This window comes from Venturia canescens, chromosome 9 (assembly GCF_019457755.1).
Source record: "Venturia canescens isolate UGA chromosome 9, ASM1945775v1, whole genome shotgun sequence".
Taxonomy (NCBI): domain Eukaryota; kingdom Metazoa; phylum Arthropoda; class Insecta; order Hymenoptera; family Ichneumonidae; genus Venturia; species Venturia canescens.
Genome location: NC_057429.1, coordinates 13525409 through 13545845, shown reverse-complemented (window position 1 = coordinate 13545845; position 20437 = coordinate 13525409). Strand labels below are relative to the sequence as shown.

The 20437-nt window shown below is 44.3% G+C and overlaps 1 protein-coding gene across 13 annotated transcripts in view; it reads left to right on the top strand.

Moving 5' to 3' along the window:
- FoxP (forkhead box P) overlaps positions 1 to 20437 on the top strand; it is a 210710-nt gene that overhangs the window by 150587 nt on the left and 39686 nt on the right. Inside the window, exons 1-2 of one of the 13 annotated variants that reach the window (XM_043427812.1) lie at positions 5982 to 6000; positions 19636 to 19719. The exons of 9 other annotated variants lie outside the window; for them this stretch is intronic. The gene's annotated coding sequence lies outside the window, so the exon portion shown is untranslated. Of the gene's footprint in view, positions 1 to 5981; positions 6001 to 7928; positions 7948 to 12711; positions 12731 to 19635; positions 19720 to 20437 lie in introns of those variants that run through there. 3 more of the 13 variants (XM_043427810.1, XM_043427811.1, XM_043427809.1) reach the window with 3 other exon arrangements.

Below are 20437 nucleotides of genomic sequence, written 5' to 3'. Positions count from 1 at the left end.
TTCGTCTCCTTCCCCCCACGACCGGTTTCTCGTACCGTTTCAAGCTTCGTGCCGTTGCACGTCCAACGTTGCACGTCTATACCCTTTCCACTTTTCCTCATATTCCACGTACATCGCCCACCGTAAAACGAGAAGCAGCAGACAAGATATCGACTGTGACAACCTCAGCCCCTCGCGTACATACTTTCGACCGGCTCCCCATCCTTCTGCTGCTCAAATTGTTGCCCGGGTCCATCGAGATACTCCAGGAGTTTTCTATTTCAACCCGAAACCTCTGGTCATCCAGGTCCAAAATTCCCCACGTTCGGGCTCCATTCACTAGGTAAAAATGCCTTCTTCCAAATTCTTCATCATTATGTTCCCTCCGCCATCCTCGCTAATCGACGAAAGTGTGTGTGTGTGTGCGTGCGTGCGTTTTCCTTCCAACTTTGCGATTCCGGAAAAATTCATTCGTTCGGAGCTTTTTTGTCTTACCACGAAAATGGTAATGATGCTCTAGGGGCAGAGAAAATAAAGCACCCTGAAGAACATAGCCTTGCGTCGGTGTCTAGACGGGATTGCCAGATCAGACCTAACGAACAGCTGCGCATTAACGTAGCAAATAATAAGAAGCTCTTTCCTCATTCGACTTCTCTCCCTCCCTCTTTCCATTACTCTCCCCCATATTTCTCCTCTCCCACCCCTGGACGAAGCACAGGCCAATATAATAATTACATCAGCATATCGGCAAACAGAAGTCAGCTCTGTTTCCATCGCTCCGTTATACCCCTTTTCGCCGACGATTGTATACCCATCACTCCTCTTAACGTCCTACCGAATCTCGCTACTTCCCATCTATCCATACATACATACTACGTTCAGACCGTCAAATCTGCATGGAAACTTAACAAAACATGGGGAGTATCCGGCCTTGTTGAAAAATCCATATTACCTCGAGCAAAAAACAAATTCATTTCTTGTTATTTAAATAATCAAACATACGCATGATACGCCAGGAAAAAAAAAATATTTCTTTAAACTCCATAAAACAAAAAGGATTTTTCCACAAAAAATTATCGAAATTTCCATCATTTTCATCGTTTATTCATTATTCAAGTACCGTGGACACAGGCTTTTTTCACCCGAGTTTCATATATCACGAACCGTGTTATGGAAATTACGTTGATTATAATAATCATAAAAAATTTAATAAATGCTCAAACACCGTTCTATAAAATCAACGATTCAAGAGCAAAACACATAATTGGAGTGTGTGAGTGAACTAAAAATTATTCCCTCGGCGAGTTGTTCCGTTTCACGTCAATAAAAAACCAAAAACCAACGATTTTCATATTTCCACGTGCTCGCTTGGGTAATGTATGATTTTATGTTTTTATTTTTGAGTAAAATATTCGGCTGATCGTTTTATCTCTTAATTTTATGGGAAATATATAAAAACACCAAATCCATTGGGTATCCAATCTCGTAATAATTGTATTCTTGAGAAGTCAAATGAAGTCTCCGATCGAGAAGAGTTCCGAGGGTTTTCGCCTGTCTCATTCGCTTCGCTCTCACTATCTTTTATTTATTCCTCAGTTTCTTTCACGGTTTATATGCACGCGGTACACATACAAATATATATTTCTTTTTTGAGGTCCCTACGAGGAGGGAGATTGAACGTGGCAAAGTAAGCCCCTAATTTCTTGCGGGGGGCCAAAAGTTGCGTAAGCATCTCCATGAAGCAAGTCGGTGGGTGCGGGCTGGATATTCCGGAGTCAGGTTGCTCCATAGGACCGGAAAGCCAAGAGCCGGAGGGCCGGGGGATTTCTCGACACTCTTATATAGTCGAGGGAATCGAGTCAATCGGCAAGGCGCAGGGTGAGAAGAAGCCAGCCGCGAGAAAAAGAGAGTCGAGTTTATATTGGAAAAAAACGAAAGAAACGAGGGGGAAAAAGAGAAAAATCTGTAGAGCAACATGGGCACACCGAGTGAAACGTTTAAACTTTTTATGAGTTGCTGCGTCGCCACTCGAGTGAAGAAATTTCAATTTTGCCACTGCTCTCTCTCTCTCTCTCTTTCTCTCTCTCGGTACCTTTCCCCTTCCCCTTTGCTATGAAGGGCGACCGGTTTCCAATTCCCCCATTGCTTTTATTTTTCCCAATTCGCCTACTCGCCTCATAAGACGTTTCTGAAAAGTTTCAAATTTTCTTAAGAAGTCTAGTAAGAAATTTTCGAATATCGAGCATGTCAATAATTGCAAATTTGAATTTTTTCTTCCATCGTGATAAATTCACTTGATCTTTATAAATACAGTCTCATTGTGACAGCTTACAGACGAAAAATTGTTTCGTTGCATCCCCAACCGATAACGGGAATGAGCTTTCGCACTTTTTCATCCTCTCACTTTGCTATGAAGCGAAAAAGAGATCGAAAAATAGCTTTCCCTTTTGGCGTTCAGAGTTTATGGAGAACAACCGATGAAGGTATTCCTAACTATCGTGCCGAGCTCGGTGAACTCAACGGCCGGAAAGTCAGACGCAAAGTACATGCATACACGCGCACTTCATTGGCTGAGGATCAAAAAGGCGTAACATGGAGAATTTCATCGGCTGAATTCAGCAGGTTACGTTCTTTTGACTCGGTAATACCTGATACAAATAAAAAGCGTAAGAAAAATCTAGAGTTTTGCTCGAGAGAGGGCCCTCGCCATGAAGTGATCTCAGCGTCGTGACGGAAAGTCATAAAAGTCTTGATGAAGACGTCAATGAATATTTATCCATTCCATCCAATGAGAAAAAGTTGGAGAGCCCACAGAAGAGAAGGAGGGAGACAAAGAGCGAAACAGTTCCATTTTGACTGAAATAACTTTGACGATTTTGCTCTCTCTCTTCGTTTTTTTTTTACTTTATATATATATAAAGTAAAACCTGTATAAATCGGAGGCTTCACAACGTCACATCGCCATCTTCTCTCGTCCCGGATTTGAACTGACCCTCAATTCCCCTGTCCCACTCGACACCATCGTCTTTTTCCTCTCCGATGACTTTTTTTTCATTTTTACTCGATTATTATTTCCCGCTGACACAATCGCCGACTAATTTAATAAATAAAGATGATTCTCGTCTTCGCCCCCATCCCTCGATTTCTTCTCTTCCAAAGCTCTCGACGCTTAACGACCGACCGATTGCAATCTACGGTTTAAAGTGTACAGTAAAAACGAAGACTTCGTAATCTTAGGACTTCAAACAGTCGATGCTCGATGCTTAATGAACATCGAAATGAATAAAAAAAAAAACAATACAATATGAGATATTATAGGGACTTTCAGATTGTGTTCTGCACTTATAAATCAGCGATGGGTTGAGCTTTAATTAACAATTTTGTATTCAATGGTATTCGAAGGAACGTGAAGTTTTTTCTTCCATCGAGAGGAACGACGCTCTGGCATTTTTCACTTTGCGTCAACTAGCACCCTCAGTGATCCAGGGTAGAACTTTGCACATTCCTTCCGAAGAGGATTACAGAAAATAAAAGATTCTTTCTCAAAACTTTACGAAAAAAACGAAGGAAAAATATGTTTCATCGAGGATCAGAATTCTCTTGAAAAAACGATTGCATATTTTCCTCTAGACAAATTAAGGTACCGTGGCATGAAGAATACAATTTTGCATTACGGTTTTCGAGGTAAAAACTTTTTCGAAATCCAGACAGGAATTATAAGTGCTTTTGGGCTTGTCGCTGCAATTTTTTTCAGAGAATAAAAAAGTTGGCTGGACTCTGGAGAGCTGTATCGATAGGGGTCCTAAAGAAATATTGATCGAGCAAATGTTGAGCATTACAACGAGTTGTGGCTGGTTTCATTAACACAATTGAAACTTGACCATTTCGTTTTTGGAAAAAGTTTCACCAAAGGTGAAACAGGAAACTGGAAACCAGGAGAGAAAAAACTCGAGAACGAAAAACACGGAGCTTGGTGGGGTGTGCGAAAAGAGTAACTTTGAGTACAAGGGCAGAAAAGGGAGGCTGCAAGTGGAAGGGAGCACGGTAAAAGCAGCGCGAAGATGCGAAAATAAAACGTGAAAAAAGGTGAGTTTACCGTAACAACAATAGACGTTTGTTATTGGGCAGCATTCGAATTGTCCCGGTGCCCTGAGCAAGTGGGGGACGGCTTCTTATTGGCCAACGCCTCGGGCGGCCACACTACAGGCCAGAGGAAAGCTCGGGATTGTGATTCCTCGCGGGGATTCCCCGCGACACTGAGAGGCTGACGTTGCGAAGAGAGGGAGGTGTCTCCGAGCTGTACTCGGTCCAAGGGATAGAAACCACTACCTTTGCAGCTAGCCTCCCCCCTCGCCGTCTTCATACCGGATATGAGCCCCTGTGAATCGCACCAGCAGAGTCGATGCACATTAGATATTGATTACACGTAAAATCGAGTATTTCCTACACAATAAAAATGCATCCTTCCAGAACGAAAATTCAGTTTTCGAGAAAACCAATTATTTCGGATAATCTGAAATATCTACGAGTGCAAAATTTATTGAATTATGCGTGTGATACGCAATCGTTCAGTCCGAAAATTTATTGCAATAAAATTCCGCGTGTCTGACCATTTGTGACATTGACCACTAGCCAGAACCGAAGTTTTTCAACGAGGCAATAGTAATAGAATTCTCGTACGTGTTGGTCGTAGGTGAGAAGCCAAAAAGTGGGTAAGAGGCTCTGGGTGAGGGAGGAAAAATGGAGTAGAATGATTGCACCTAAAGCGATTAGGGGAGCAGGTTCCCTCGAGCGTTCCGGGAGCATCGTCGGTGACAAGTAGATGCGCTCCGTATGGAGTCAGACGGCGAAGTAATGGAATGCTCGCCGGTAGAAGAATCCCTCTCGTACTTTTCCCTGATATCTGAGGTCCGAGAGAGTCCCGCTTTCGGTTGGCTTCGTCACGGTCCTCATCAATATATGTTTATATACGTATTTATAGATATACGTATATACACAAAGCCCCCCTACTCCTTATAGTCTGTCGAGTAGGAAGCGTAGCGCGCCGCCTCCCGGTGTTTTTCTCCCCTCTACGATCGCGCCTCTCTCTCCCCCCGCCTTTCCCGCTACGTTGAGTAACCAACCCCAACAGTACATGCTCGTTTCTCCGTCGCGCTCGGAAAACAGTCTCTCGTTTGGAGGCGCAAGCACTCAATGCGCCTGAGCGTCGCGAGAGAGCGAGAGAGAAAAGACGTTGAAAATCCAAGCTCCGTATACACCTATATAAGGATGTGTATGGGAGAATGCATCGGCGAAAAAGAGAGACAAATAATCGACGATGAAGTCGGAGGAGGGAGAGGAGGAGGTGGGAGGGGGCTAGGAGAGGGTGTACTTGGAAAAGGGGATTAAAGTAGGGGAAGTTGGCACGGATAAACCTCCCTCCAACTTTACGAAAGCCTCGTGTTTCTTCCCCCTCTTCGATCCTCCGGGCATTCATTGTACACAGTTATAACTCCTCTATCTCTGCTGTACATAAATGTTGGTATTCTCTTCTCTCTTTCTCTCTCTCGTACGTATTTCCCACTCATCCGAGTTCTACTCGCAGATAGGCACCCCTTTTACTCCCTCTTCTCTCGTTGCTTCTCATTCTTCCTGTCTCTCTCTCTCTCTCTCTCACTCTCTTTCGCTATTGCCGAGTCCCCTACCACCGTGCTGTGTGTACTATATGGCTAAATATTGCATTATTGTTTTAACGGCTGTAAGGAGGAAAACAGAACACAACCGGAGCTCGGTGCTCGCGCGTGGGCCGATCGCTCCCTGCTTGCGCGTACTTCATCCACGTTTTATAACCGTTTCATTAAACTAAATGCAATATCGTTAACCAGTGTTTATTTACGGTACATTTACGCACGTATTCGCAACAAACGTTTGAATAATCAATCGCGAAACGATTTTAAACGAGAAGCGTTCGAGGCATTTCGAGTCGATTAATTTCCTTACGATTGTTTCGATTTATTGATAAAAGTGAAATACGTCTTTGGGGTAAGCTTGCGAAGGATAAAATATAAAAATCTTCGAAACGCGTAGATCCTCATAGTAGTAAATTATCGAATAAATAATAATCGGCATCGTCGTTCCTCATCGTCATCAAGAGTTTTCACCAAGAGGTCAAGAAAAATATACTATTTTTCGTCTTTCTTTTTTGAAAGATTCGATTGAGATGGCGGTACAGGGTTGAATCCCGAGTCGGCCACGACCCACTTGTGTATCGCGCGCGCATCTCACGGGCGGTCTGTTTAGACTCTCTCCGTCCACCCCCCTCCCCCTCGGCCTCCCTCCCGCGCTGCCTTGCTCTCCTGAAGATATACAGAGAATCTCGGAGTATCTATAGCCTTGCAAGCGAGGCTGCGTCGGCGTCGTCGTTCGCTTGTTGGTTCTCGCCCCGGAGCTGCTTCTATACATGCACCTCTAAACTGGCCCCGCTCACCCCTTTTATCTGGCTCTCGGACTCGCTCGCACCTTTGTCGTTATCTCGAGAGGTCGTATAGAGCGCGCCTCCCACCTGGCGATCTATGGATACTCTCGAAGCCCACCTCCGTTGGTGCACCGCACCAACTTTGTACGTACCTTTTCCACGTATATATACACACGTAACCCGGAGCATCTCCACCTCCACCGCATCGGGAAAGCAACCAACGGCATGTTGCACCATCCATATACATATAAATACGTATATAGACCGGTGAGATGTTGCTGTACATATCCACACGCAAGTGGGGATGTATATCTATATATAGAGAATTGCAACATCGTCGTACAGGTTTTAAGAGAAGAAGGAGGATTTGCGGAGGTGGCGAGAGGCGGTGAAGGGGCGGGAGGGAGGAGGGGGGAGTGATTTTGCCAAAGGGGTAGGTTCTCTAGCCTCGCCTAGGATCGGCGTCGTCGTCACGACGCGCGCCGCTACCCACCCGCTCTGCTGCGCTACAAATGCCGCGCGCAAGGCCATTTTCGTGAAGTCACCACCCCCTCGATGCACTAAAAGCAGTAGCAGCAGCAGCACCACCAGAGCATGCACAGCGCCAGAAGCAGCAAAAGCACCAAAGCAAGGGGGAAAAGAGAGAGGATGCTCGTCCTCGCTGCTGCCACCGCCACAACTACCCCTCTCTCTTCCTCAATCTCTATTTATGTATACGTATATACATATTTATACTTATATATCGAGCCATCTTTCCTTCTCTCCCTCGCTGCCTCTAACCTACACCGGTTATCTCTCCCTTAGCTTCTCCTCTTCACCCTCCCCCCCCCCCCCCCCCCAACACAGGCATCTCAACAACAAGTACTCGCTACCCGGTAGCATCCGACACAACACAGCAAGTCGCCCTTCCACGGAGCTTTCTCTCTCTCACTTTACTGCTACCCCCCTCGCGTGTTATACCCCCAGGAAGCAGAGGCAGCGCCACACAACGCGCGGATACCTCCAAGCGAGACACCCCCACACAACGAGTCAGCCGCGTCTCATCTCATCCTAACGCCCTTGCGTTTTTTCTCTATGGTCTCTCCGCGTCCGGCTCTCCGTCTCTGCACCCATACAGACATATATTCGCGTGCGTCCGTGTGTGCGAATGCGTGCGTGTGCATAAACCCGCGAACCCGCGGCCCCGGGCTTGTTTCGTTCTCGACCGCGCAGTTTTTTGCCGCGCGGCTCCCCGAGCCGATATCACACACCGAGCAATACCAACCGGCACGTCACCAACTTTAACCGCACGCCGCGCATTCCTCACTCCTCCATTCATCACCACGTGTGATTGATCCATCTCAAACTCTCGCATTCGTCATTCATTGCTCTTTCACTAGCGTACACACATACGCCGACGAGCCAAGGCCTCGCGTCTCGTTACATACAACTCGTTACTTTTTTATCAAAGTACTTTTGTCTTTGTAACGCGATTGACCAATCCTCCTCGACGATTTATCAACTCGCTCGCCTCGGTACGTTTTCCCAATCATTTTATCTTACTGTTCTTACCGCCATGTACTTATTTTCAATCTATGTACTCATCTATGTGTTTTTCATACATATACTTTGTTACGTACATATGTACAGTGAAACGAACTCACTCTCAAAACTCTCGTTCACCACCTGACTAGCCCACTCAACTGCCAATTCACCCCCTCACACTCACACGCCCTCCACATTCACCCACCTTTTCACGTATCCATCTCCGCCTATACATACACCCAGACTTATTCTTACGTTCAGCCATGTGTATAGATAGGCGCCGTTCTACACTCGACACTCCGAAGATATGCGCTTATGCGCACATCCACCCACACACGATATTTCACCCCGAGTTTGACCCTCCCCCCATCCCCTTTGATCCGTAGCTCGCCGATACACGTTGTCACATGCGAATGCACTTAATTATTTGGGTTTTCTCACTTTTCACGAAACTCGAAGAGATTAAACGGTTGTTTCGAGTTTTGGGTCGTGTTTACGTAGTCGATCGAGGAAAATCTATTTTCTTGTATTCCTCACTGTGAATACGCGTTTCGTTAATAATGGGGGAACTGGAAAACTTCGCGTACGTGAAAAGTGCAACGAAACAATCGTGCTCCTTCACTGGCTTTAGTCGAACGTGAAGATCCTTCATTCATGCATTTTATAATTAATGACGAAATAATAATTGAACGAAATTTCATTTGGCTTTGTGACAATCGTGCTTCTGTTACTGCGGATTACTGTTCTTCACTGTAATCCTCCAAATGCGATTACCGTGCAGTGGACAATTGATGAAAATTGAAAAATTGAATTAAACCAATGTGCGACGTTCGTGGCTGTCAGCAGGGCGAAAAAGTTCAAGCGTGCTTGTCCAGTGGCATTCTGTGATCAATCGGTTTCATCGCGTTTCTTGCGTACAGTGTTTGTTGCGATTTATTCATCGTTTGATTGAAAATGAATTGTGGACATTTTGCAGTGACTTTTTTTGTGCTGCTATTTTCACGTGCGCTTCGTAGTTGTGAAAGGAAAAACCGAAGTTGACACAGTGACTAAGCCCGGATACGTGTGTACAAACTGAAAACGCGAATTCTTTATAAACTCGAGTTGACGCGTTTTGATGTGACAATGAAAAAATTTTACGAATTTCCGAATGAGCATACGCCAATTTTTAATGCTCCTGTAACAGTGACGCGATGACAGATTCGTTCACATTCCAAAATTTGAAATCATTCCGAAGCATAAAAAAACCTACATTTAAAATCTGTGAGAAAAAAGTTTTCCGTTCAACTTTGAAACATTGAAAAATAGAATTCTCGAACGCCGCGTTGAACACTCTTAAAAAATATTCATTGCCGAAACTCGTTTCCCGTTTTTATACGTCAACATGGACGAAGGGAGAAATTTCTTTGTTTTTTATTTGGTGACATTCTAAAGTGACAGGCGAGTCATGTTCCATCTTCGTAAAAGTTGCGGCGTAACGCATGTCTATAAAATAATAAATTACGAAAAAAACCAGTGACAAAGACATCTGATGGAAGGAAAGAAAAATATAATCGATCAAGTTGTTTTCAAATAATGTCTGATTCACAATCATCATTCCATCAACTCCAATAACAAACAACTTCCATCGGGTGAATTGAAAAAAAATCGTAAATATAAAATTGCTTCAACAACTTCGAAAGCAAGTGTTCATCGAAAAATAAGTGAATAATCGGGGAAAAAAAAATCGATGAAAATAATGAAAAAATACGAGAAAGAAATGATGAAAATAATTGGGGAACGTTTGGACAAAGTGCGTGCTCGCGAATCGGGCGCGTGGCACGCACTGCTGTGACTACTGGAATTGCCGGCGAAAAGCATCCGAAGGGGGTTGTATAGAGCTCGGTTATGTAGTATGCTCAACGCTATATATATTGGTACAGGACAAGAGAGAATGAGAGAGTGGAGAAGTACGAGAGAGGTTGTTCAGTGTATCGTCGAGCGCCGTCGCTTGCCTGGTCTGGCATTTCCACCCCTGGGGTTGCAGGGCATCCGATCCGCTCGTCTCGTTTGGCCTCTCTCCCTCGCTCGCTCTCGAGCCCTGTACTAAAACCGCGAAAGCTCGAAACTCACGGGACCATAATAGACGAGAGTGCGAGGGAGATGGAAAAGCCTCGAAATGTCGAAACTGCCAGGCTCCCTCTCTTTCTCTCTCCCTGTTTATATACACCCTATGGAGAAGCCCCGTTGCACAGCTGTTCTACAGCAGTCGCGTGGCTGACGTGCCGCCGTACGCACGAAAAACCCTCGACCCAACGCCCACCGAAAAGCAAAGCTTTTGCACGCGATATTATTATCGCCTTACTCAACTCTTTTTCCCTTCCCTACGTTTTTTTACCAAAACTATGCAAATTTTCATGTACTATTTCATCCCCTTAAAACACTTGGAAGCCATACTGGATTTTTTCTCTTCCAGCTACTGTAGCATCGTTGTTTTTAAGAGGAGATTAAAATATTATTTCTCTAAACACCACGCGAACAATCACGAAGGGTTCCGTACTTCGGCCACTGCCGAAAACCATAAGAATTATGCTCTCCCACGTACAAAAGCTTTTTCAAAAGGGATTTTGAAATATTTGCGATATGACCGTATAGAAAATAATCTCACTGTGGCAAAAGTATTCCTGGGTTTTTGCTACTTTCAGAATCAACACTTTTTTCTCACACGAACACGATTGTGTGACAACAGAACATTTTTTCCTGAGAATCCAATGAAAAACAGACAATTTTTCGTAGTCGTGTCATTCAGGGGGTCGCGCGTATGACAGTTTTTTCAAAATTCTCAAGAATCACTTTTTCTTCTTACGGTGCAGTTGTTGAAAGTTCCCAAATTCGTTAAAAATCTGCAAATTCAATAATTCAAACAACCGAGCTAAGAATTTCTGTTTCCGTGTACACTTGGCGCTTATACGAGTGGTCATAACTTCATTTAATGCCAACAGAATCCTATTAGAAAACAACAACCGAAGGTCTCCGAGCAAGTCTGAACGTTAGAAAAAAAAATGAGATGAACCAGCTTGGGAGATTAGGAAATAAAAACTGCTGCACCTCCCGATACTTGAAGCTAATGAATCACGCAACATGACGAAACGAGAAAAACGTATCGAATAAATTGTATTGAGCGTATTGTCCGACTGCTTCGACATGTGTACCGAAGAGTGGAAAGAAAAAGCTGAGCACGAGAAGAGGGAAGTCGAGGGAAGATTGATCTGGAAGCGAGAGTCCCGGCTATGATATCCGCAAAGGATTAGAATACACATGTGGAAAGCTGGGAAAAACAAAAAGGCCTCGCGTCAAGTCCAGTCTGAACGGTCCACAGCGAAGCCTACGTCCATTTGTTTCTTATAACATCCCCACCGTTATACTTATATCTTTGGCAGTTGCGAAGTAGAAAAGCAGCAGCAGCACAGAAGCGTCACAAAACTCAGCCATGACAAATCGCCCGATACTTTATGAGACAAGTCCTTCTTCTTCTTTCTGGCACTGCTGCTGCTGCTGCTGCTAATACAGCAACTACGACGTAAAGGCATATATCACATCGATATATCAAGTCGGTTGGTGTTAGTGAGCACACACAAAGTAAAAATATGGTCAGTTGTCGGATAGAAATTTCGTTACGAATACACCGGCATCTCCCGAGAATCTACGTTGCAATAAGTTCCAAAAGTGAATACCGAATCTCAATCATTCGTGTGCCTTTTTTCTCCTCAATCTGCCACGCACTCGTTGCCATTTATACACGTGCATATGTACACGTGTATATAGATATATTGGCCAATCAATCTTGACGTATTTCCTGAAGTGCCTCAATCTCTAGTAGCTGCGAAAAACTCGATAAGAGACTCATTCGTAACTATAATTCTCCGCGTTCCTTTTTTCTCTATTTCTTCGTTTCCTGTTTTTTTTTTCAAGATTCAATGCAGGTAGCCCGGGGAGCCATAAATCCTGGGATTAAACTGTCTCGAGTTCCTCCCGTAAGGAATTACGTTTTGTATATAAATTTTGAAATCTACGAAAAGTCTAGACGTTTTTTTTTATATAATTTTATCAAATTCCTTGTTTTACACAATCATTTGGCGCAAACAACTCGCATCCGTCAGACGACTTCGTATCTACGATATTAACTCATTTTATTCAAACTGCGTCGATCGAATTACCTGCATTGAATCACAGTCTTTACTTTTCTCTCCCTCTCTCTCTCTCTCGCTATACAAACATTTTTCTCATGCTCTTTGCTATCCACATCCACATTCATCTATAAATTCCTCGGCTCCGCTCACAGTACGGTGATCCCATTCCCGTTGAGTGGGAATAATGCTTGGGTACTTGAGATTTTTCCGTTTTTTTTTTGCGGTTAAATATGGTGGGCTGCGATTGTGTAACAATTTAAAAACGTTTGGTAAAACGGCGGTGAGTGTTAGTGCAGAATTTAGTTCGTCTCTCCTGGATAAAGTTTCACGTATGTGAATGCTTCCGTACATATGTGCATATATGTGTAGAGATCATATGTACAGAGACACTCGTTACAATATAGAAAGCTTCGAGGTGAGGGCAGCAGGAAAAGTCTTTAAAAGGGCGACCCCTGCCCTCAATCCTCGTAAAGCATAGAGCCGTAGAGGCGGATGGATACAGAGGGAAAAAGGAAAGAGTGGAACAACGGGAGGAGGCTCGCGAGGAACGACGAGAGGGAAAAAGCGAGATAGACCGGGGACCGAGAGATAGGCGAATGAGTATGTGAGTACATATTTGTTTAGCTAGAAGCACTCGCGTGCTCACTCTGGCCTAAGCTACGTACATATACATCGACGTATATACGCCCTCGCTCGGACGTGTGTGTATGCGTGGATGCGAGAGTAGATATGCGCTGGAAGAACCTCGGTTTCAGCTACTGGATTCGAAGCACCTCTTCTTTCCTACTTTTCCTTCCCTTTATCTCTCTTTCCCTCGGTCCGTGTCTGGGTCCGTAAAGGTGGATGAATGAGTAAATGGACACAGGCAAGCGTTAACGCCGAGATTCCTATTTATATATGTTGGTGGTTTCAACATTTTTTTTTTCGTACATGAGACGGGAGAGAGCAAGTCCAACGGGATCCTCAAAAGTTTCGTCGAAAATTTCACTTATATAGTAAATATGTACTGTGCACGAATTATGCGAGAAGAACGGGTAAATTTCGTGCGTGCTGATGTGACATTTTTTCTCGTAATTGCCGGCAGCTGTAATGAGCTTGAATCAACACCCCCGCGCTCTCCGAGTGTCTCAACGTGACCCAATTTTTCAATTGTTTTTTGTTTTTTCTTTTCGCACTCCTGCCTTGCCCATTCATTTCGTTGTCTCGTAGCCATCGTTTCAGTGAATTTGAACGATTTCGCGAATGAAAATTTGTCATCTTGCCTTGGATCGATTTTCGGAAGGGAGAAATTAATCAGCTTGAGTGCATAACGAGTTTCTCTCCTTTCAAAAATATTTCAATTTGGTGGATCGGGATTTTTTATAGTCTTGTAATTAATCTGTTTCCTTTCGTTCGAATCGACTCTGAGAGAAAAAAATTCGAGCCTGAGAAGAACAACGCATGAAAATATAAACCCCACTTTTTCTCTCCGTCTGAGTAGCCTCTCTGATTTTTCAACTAGCCAAAGAGCGGGATGCTTTTGGTCTTTGAAGTCTCGGAAACGAGGGGGCAGAGGCTTTGGGCTAACCTTAACAGCGTGAAATTCGTTCGGTACGTCGACGGAATAAATCGTTCCGCATAAACGGTCGCTGACGGTTTTCTCTCGATCATAAAAAGCCCAGTCCGCGGTACATAGCGATGTACATAGAAAAATGTATCCGCGAGTATTCTCTCTTTCTATATAGATGACGAGGGACAAATGTGGAGAGCAATGGATGGAAAATCCACCGGTAGGAAAAGTGGCTTATATGATATTTCGTGGATTTCGTGACGGATATCCGCGAGTGACCGATAGATTTAGCAAGTGGATATTGTAGCTGGTCGAGCGAGTTCGGAGCGTGTGACTGCAGTATAAACGAGGGCGAGACGACGACGAAAAGTGCTGCTAGAGCTCTCAGTCTCTCGGTGTATATTTATGTATATATATTTATGAAAACCCAGGTATACATCCATACACGTATGCATGACGTATACCGCGGGGGGTGGGGTTAGCATGAGATGGCGGACTCAAGGGAGCGGAGGGCGAAGTATCGTCGATGAAGCGCGAGCCCCGACGCGGTGAGGGCTGCTTTTGCGCGCGGCATTTGAGCACATATATATGCATATAAATATAGTTGACCGTCGTATATCGATACTCGAGTGTGTTTGCAACGATATTTGGTCCATTTCCATTTGCTGCACGTGGCGCCCTTACGTTTCACACCTCTTACGAGGCCCCCCATATACACATATACGCACATATATATTTCGACGTTCTCTTACTCTTTTTCTCCCTCGCTTGATCGCCCTTTTGAACGCTTTACTACGCTGCCTCCCTGCCGAATATTGTCAGCTAGCGAAACTACCCTCCCTGCGCGTGTATGCCCAGCAGAGAGAGCGGCCTCTCCTCTCTCTTTCGCGCTTTATATTTTTCTCTTCTCTCGCCTTCGCACCCCCTCTCCGCGACGAGTCTCTCGGTCGACGATCGCACATTCTGCAAAAGCTCGAGCCAGAGAGTCCTAATGGACACGCAAGGTGTTGGTCCGCGCAGTATGCAAAAGAGCGTACGCTATGTGCGCCGCTGCGACCTTTCAACCCTCTTTCTACCGCGGCCCTCCTCGACCTCGTCGATTAAACTGTCCACCCCCCGCTGCCTTCACTCTCGCCGCTCGCGAACCTTCGACGCTCCTATGGAACAAATCCCCGTGCTTAAATTCCACATGACTATTTCGTTGTTTGTTTATTCTTCGAGGAGTACGCAGGAGAAAGCTCCACGCTGCTCTTCCCCATTATTTTCTTTCCGCCAGCGTTTTTTTCGTCGCCCTTTCGAGCTTGCCTTCCGAACAGAGGCCGGATTCGGCGCAAGATGGGCTGAGAAGAGACAATCGATGCTCCGATCGTTCAACGCGATAACGTCCGATCCCCTGCTCTCCTCTCGCAAGGCTAGCGAGAGCGAGCTGAGTGGCCGAACGGGGAAGAAAAAAATTTAATATATCCAAATATATCATGAGGCAACGGCAGCAGGCGACGATCGCCCATTTCGTTCTACTCTTCTTTTCCCTCCGGTAAATATATATGTGTTTGTGCCTTTATATATAAACACACCTCCGACTCCCCGTTCGAGTTATCTTCGCTCTTTCCTCGCTATAATTTGATATGCAGCATAGAAATATACTGGCCAACGAGACGCGATGGAGCATAGATATCGCTTCTCGAGGGAAGAAACGAGGGAGGAATGGACTTTGGAAAACCGGAGCGAGTGGCACATTAGCCCAACACATTGGAGCCACGGGTCCCTCGTATAAATGATACTGATCGTACAATGTCCCCAACAGATGCCAACATTATTCATTGTTCGCTTTGACCGAAATGGTATTTTCAATAAGGATCCTCCGTGCTCGCTAGAAAAGCGCAATAATTTTGAGACGGACGGGCTTCGGTTTATTATCACGTTTTGAAAAATGCACCCAGGATCCGAATTGATCAGGTCACGATGAGTTGAGGACGATAATTGATATCGATTTGGAACGCCAAAAATGCGAGCACTCTTTAGCCAAACGAATCATATTTTTAGCGGCAAATATAATTTGGAAGGAAATTGTGTGCTCGATGGATTGAATTTCCGGAACGATTAAAAGTCATCGTCGCGCCTCACCCACGCGTCATTCGTGTTCTCCCATCTGTGCACGCCCGGCGATTCGTAGTCAGAAATGTGAATTATTTCGCGCTACATCCGGTGTGGCGCGCTCGGACTCCAACCGGAGAGGGTGACCAAGCGCGTTTCACCCCTGCACGCTCCTCGTGGAAGTCACGAGAGCCCTTTGGGGCTTTATGGCTTAAACAAAACTTTTGCCTATATTACAAGTCCGTGAAATATGAATACAAGCCCCCTCTTCCTCCCGAGCGACCTCCTCAGGAAAAAGATGGAGAGAGCGACGTGCGCTTTCTCTCCTCGAAAACAGAAACGCTGCTTCGAGATTTTCTCTCGCTCTCCCACGGCGGTGGAAGGGCTCGGAGCTTGGGGAAGAGCAGAAGCCTTCCGCACGCGGATTCTCCAACGCGAGCGACTCTCGAGCGAAGAGAACGAAAGACAGAAAGAGAGAGAGACGCGCTAAGGCTCGCACCGAAAGGTATACGAGCAAGCGAAAGGGTGGAAAAGAAGGGGCCCGAAGAGGACGGGAAAGGGTACATGCGGACGATGGATCCGGTCAGTTGCCTGCCATTACGACAACTCTCGCACCCCGCCGCGAGATCCTGCCGTTGGCAAAGCCAATTTGTTATCGACTTATAGAGGGACCAAATTACTTACTATTACCGCAGATTTATTTCGTGCATTAGTCGTACGACGAGAGTGTACCGAACACGCATGCATGAGTGTAAGAGGTACGCGCGGTGCGCGGAAAACGAGAGTCCAGCCAATAAAGACAGGGAAGAGGGAGAGAAAAGTGTGTTCGAACATTGCGCCTCGATTGATATAATAACGCTCTAGAAAAAATTTGCCACAATTAATTAGCAATCTTCCCATTTGCGTTGCACAATCGATTTTTTTTTTTTTATTTATAATTTTCAATTTGCACTTCATCTCTGATTCTTAATGTGAAAATAATTTATCGAAAAATGAAAAGTGAAAAACACGCAAGAAAACATGGCGGCATTTTCAGAGATTTAGAGACCGATTATACGAGATGGGAAATTCTTTGAGCGTGAGAAGTGGAACGTTAAAGCCGGTTGACCTCGTTGAACCTCGCTGTGAGTGCACGGCCATGAGTCAAAGCGCGGCTAACAACGATAAAAAGTCTCTTTCTCGCTCTTTCTCTCTTCCCCTTGCTCTCTCTCTCGTACGAAGCCAGTTCCAAGAGTTGTTTGCACGTCTTCGTATTTTACAAAGGAACGTCGTTTTACATCGCTCGTATATATGCTCTTCCCGAGAGTTGTCTCCCATCTTCGTACATGTGTATGTTCGTATATCTATACGTGCGCTGTATTAACGCGCCGCGTCAAACAAACATCCTTTGGCCGATAGTTCTCTTTTGCCAGCTTGCTCTACTCAAATCGACGAAAACCAACTGAATTTTTTCAAATACAAATGACTTTTGGAGTGCATGAATTAAGGGGCTCTGCCCAAATGGATGGGTGCAAAAATATCTGTGTATTCTTGAGCCACGCTCCCAAGAATAACTGAAAACTTGCTGGATTTCGATTTCTTAGGGGGAAAAAAAATTATTTCGAATCCCACGTCGGTTTCTCAACTTTTTTCTTCGCAGCATTCTCACGTTTTCTATATTCATACACTTTCATCCGAAGATCGCCAAACCCGACGGTTAACGGATGACGTTGCCGTAGAGCAATCTAATAAAGATAAAAAATAACGTCGACTCTCCCGTTTCTCTTCACAGTCCCTAAAAGTGGCCATTCCAAGTTATATTGAAAAATATATTTCCACTCCTCCGCTGACCGGTCGTACGTTGCATATAAACTGCTCCTTTACAGAAGGGACCATCTAAGGATCCGTTTTTCGTCGATGGAACCTGCGCGAATTTTCCATCCATCGCAGCTCCCTCCCCTTCGTTCTTCTCGCTCGCTCGCTCGCTCGCTCTCCGTCTCTGAGTATGTAGCCAAAAGTTTTACGCATTCGAACGGGTTCAGCGTTTAGCACTGAATTCCTAACGCGGCGTTTCCTTCTGGACAAAATTCAAACGCCAGAACATTTTTTTATCGTTTTCTCAACATTTAAAATTCATGGGCAAACAAGAGTCAAGAAATTTCAGTATTTTTCGTTTCAAAATTTGCTTCGAAGTTCCATCGAGTCTGAAGATTTTCATTCGTAAACAAAAATTTTGAAAAAAAAGACACAAATGTCTTTCGCAAGTTCTTTTATGTCAAAATGCTCCGAAAAATCTGTCGCTGGCCTTAAATTCCGAAATTCTCGAGTTCCCGTAATACAAGAAGCGCCTCAAGGGTGCTGAAGCACAAAATTGAAGTGAGCGGAAGTAAGAGAGCGCAAGAACGGAGCATTCAGGATGTGCCCGGGCCGAGCACATTTCGAAACGAGTTCGCCATCGCTTTTGCAGCCTCGCTCTTTTTCCCGCTTCAACAATATCATTTTCCCGATCCATCCGTATTTACTCTTCCATCGCGAGCGAAAAGGCACCATAATGAAAAGTGGAAAAAACACATTTATTTGTATTCATCCAACAATATTTCGAGAGCACGCAGTCCAATGGAAAACCGTCGAAAGTCAATAAATTCATCAGTCGAGAACCGAACAAATTTTTTTATTTATTTTCGTCGTTGCATCCCCATTTGTTGAGTCGGATAACGAATAAACAAAATTTCGTCAAAAAAGCTTCGATCCATATACGAGTTTGACTCGAGCAAATTTTCGATTCGAATAACGGAAACATTAAAAAAAAAAAAAAAAGAAAAAAAAAGTGAAACATCGAAGCAAAGGAAAATGGCGAAGGAGCAATGTTGACGCATCTCTTCTCCCTGGTTACGTTGTCGTTGACGTTGTGTGACAAGACGACTCGACGGCATGCGTTTTTTCGCTGTTTTTTCTTCTTCTTTTTTTGTTCTCTTTTCTTTAAACATGCATCCGTTGCTCTTGATCTCATGGAGCCGGCGTTCCCGTCTCCCTCTCCTCGGTATCTATCTTTTCCTGTTTTCGTCTTTCCTCCTCGCTCGGTGAAACGGACACACACACACACACACACACAGCTATTATTTATTTAATGCCTCTCGTTCTGCGTTACACAACTATTTACCGAGAGCTCGAGTTTTGCGACGCTCAGATGAAGGCGAACGAACCTCGCTCTCGAGCGACTAAATAAAATAAAAAATAACCAGGCTCATATACAGCTATACCACGTGCTAGATATTTATACGAATACGTAAAATATATATTTTTTTCTCTCTTTGTCTCGCGAGACTTTTTGTTGCGTGTAAACTAAACTGGTGGGTATACAAAAGCGAACATTAACGCACCCGCTGGGACCCACCTAGTTTGTACAAATAATTCCGTCGCTGTACGCGTATACCTCCATATTGTTCGTACACAAACGTCACATAGCGATAGGAGTACACATATTTTTATATATTTACATGCTTTTTACCTCGGCTCTGGAAGCGAGCGTTTTTCGGCGATGACGTGAGTCGTTTTTGTTTGTTTCCTTTTTCATCGTTTCTATGAAAAAAATGATACGCGCCTCTGTTTACTCGATGATATTTTCAGACCACTTAGCTGGATACCGATGCAAAGAGAGATAAACAAATGCAAACTATTTGCGCTGATCGCGATATTGCAGGAAATATTATGTTGTTTTCGCCTCTACTGCTTAATTTACGTTTATCCAAGTTCGTTCTCATCGACGGTATAACAAACACTCGATTATTTTTGCCATTTTGGTTCTTCTTGCGATCCCTTTAAATCGCCTGACTCTCGTAGAAAATTTGTAATATTTTTATTTTTTATTTTCTTTGGGTATTTTTCAGGTGAGCTCATACCGTCATCCGCATAATCGAGTGAATTTGGCCAAAGTTTCACGATCTTCGTAGCCCTCTCCCGGACTCTTATCGGTAAGCCACATGAAAAAATTATTCGAATTAGTCCGCGGTCGCAGCGAGCGTTATCCCGAAAACGTAATTTTACATATTCAATCTCGTGAATTATAATATTTATAGAAGAACTCTATACTTCGTGAGAGAATTACGTATTTTTAGGTACACGAATCCGTACAGTTAAGCCCAAATATATGTCGGGAGACGGGGGGGAAAAAAAGATTGTATTAAAGTCCTGTTTTTTTCGGATTCATCCTCATACAAGCATTAATATCGAACGTTCCAAACTGCAAGGATAATTGAACGAGAATCGAAAATTCAATTTGTTTCAATTACTCCGAATCCATCCTCGACAATCATTTTCAACTGGTTATTTTACAGCGGAAAATGAATGAGCGCGTTCTTCTTTTGAAACGAATGAAATTCGAGTTGAAAAAAATATTTCAAAACGAATCCATCAATCGAGTATGAATGCCGGAGCCACATTCAATGATTTCGAGTATCCGCGGCTTATAAATCGTCCAAAATTCCGAAACTTTCGTCCCTCGGAGATGAACAATCGAAAAACGTTCGCCGCGATTTTTCCTCGAAATGAAAAAACTCGTAAAAATATAATCAACTCTGACAAAAGTCGTTGACCCGTTGCCTCGGGCCCGTCAAATAAAGTGTCTGGATACGAGGAGATGCGCGCTCTCACTTCCGGGAAAAGGAAGCGCGTACACGCAGCGATAAAATC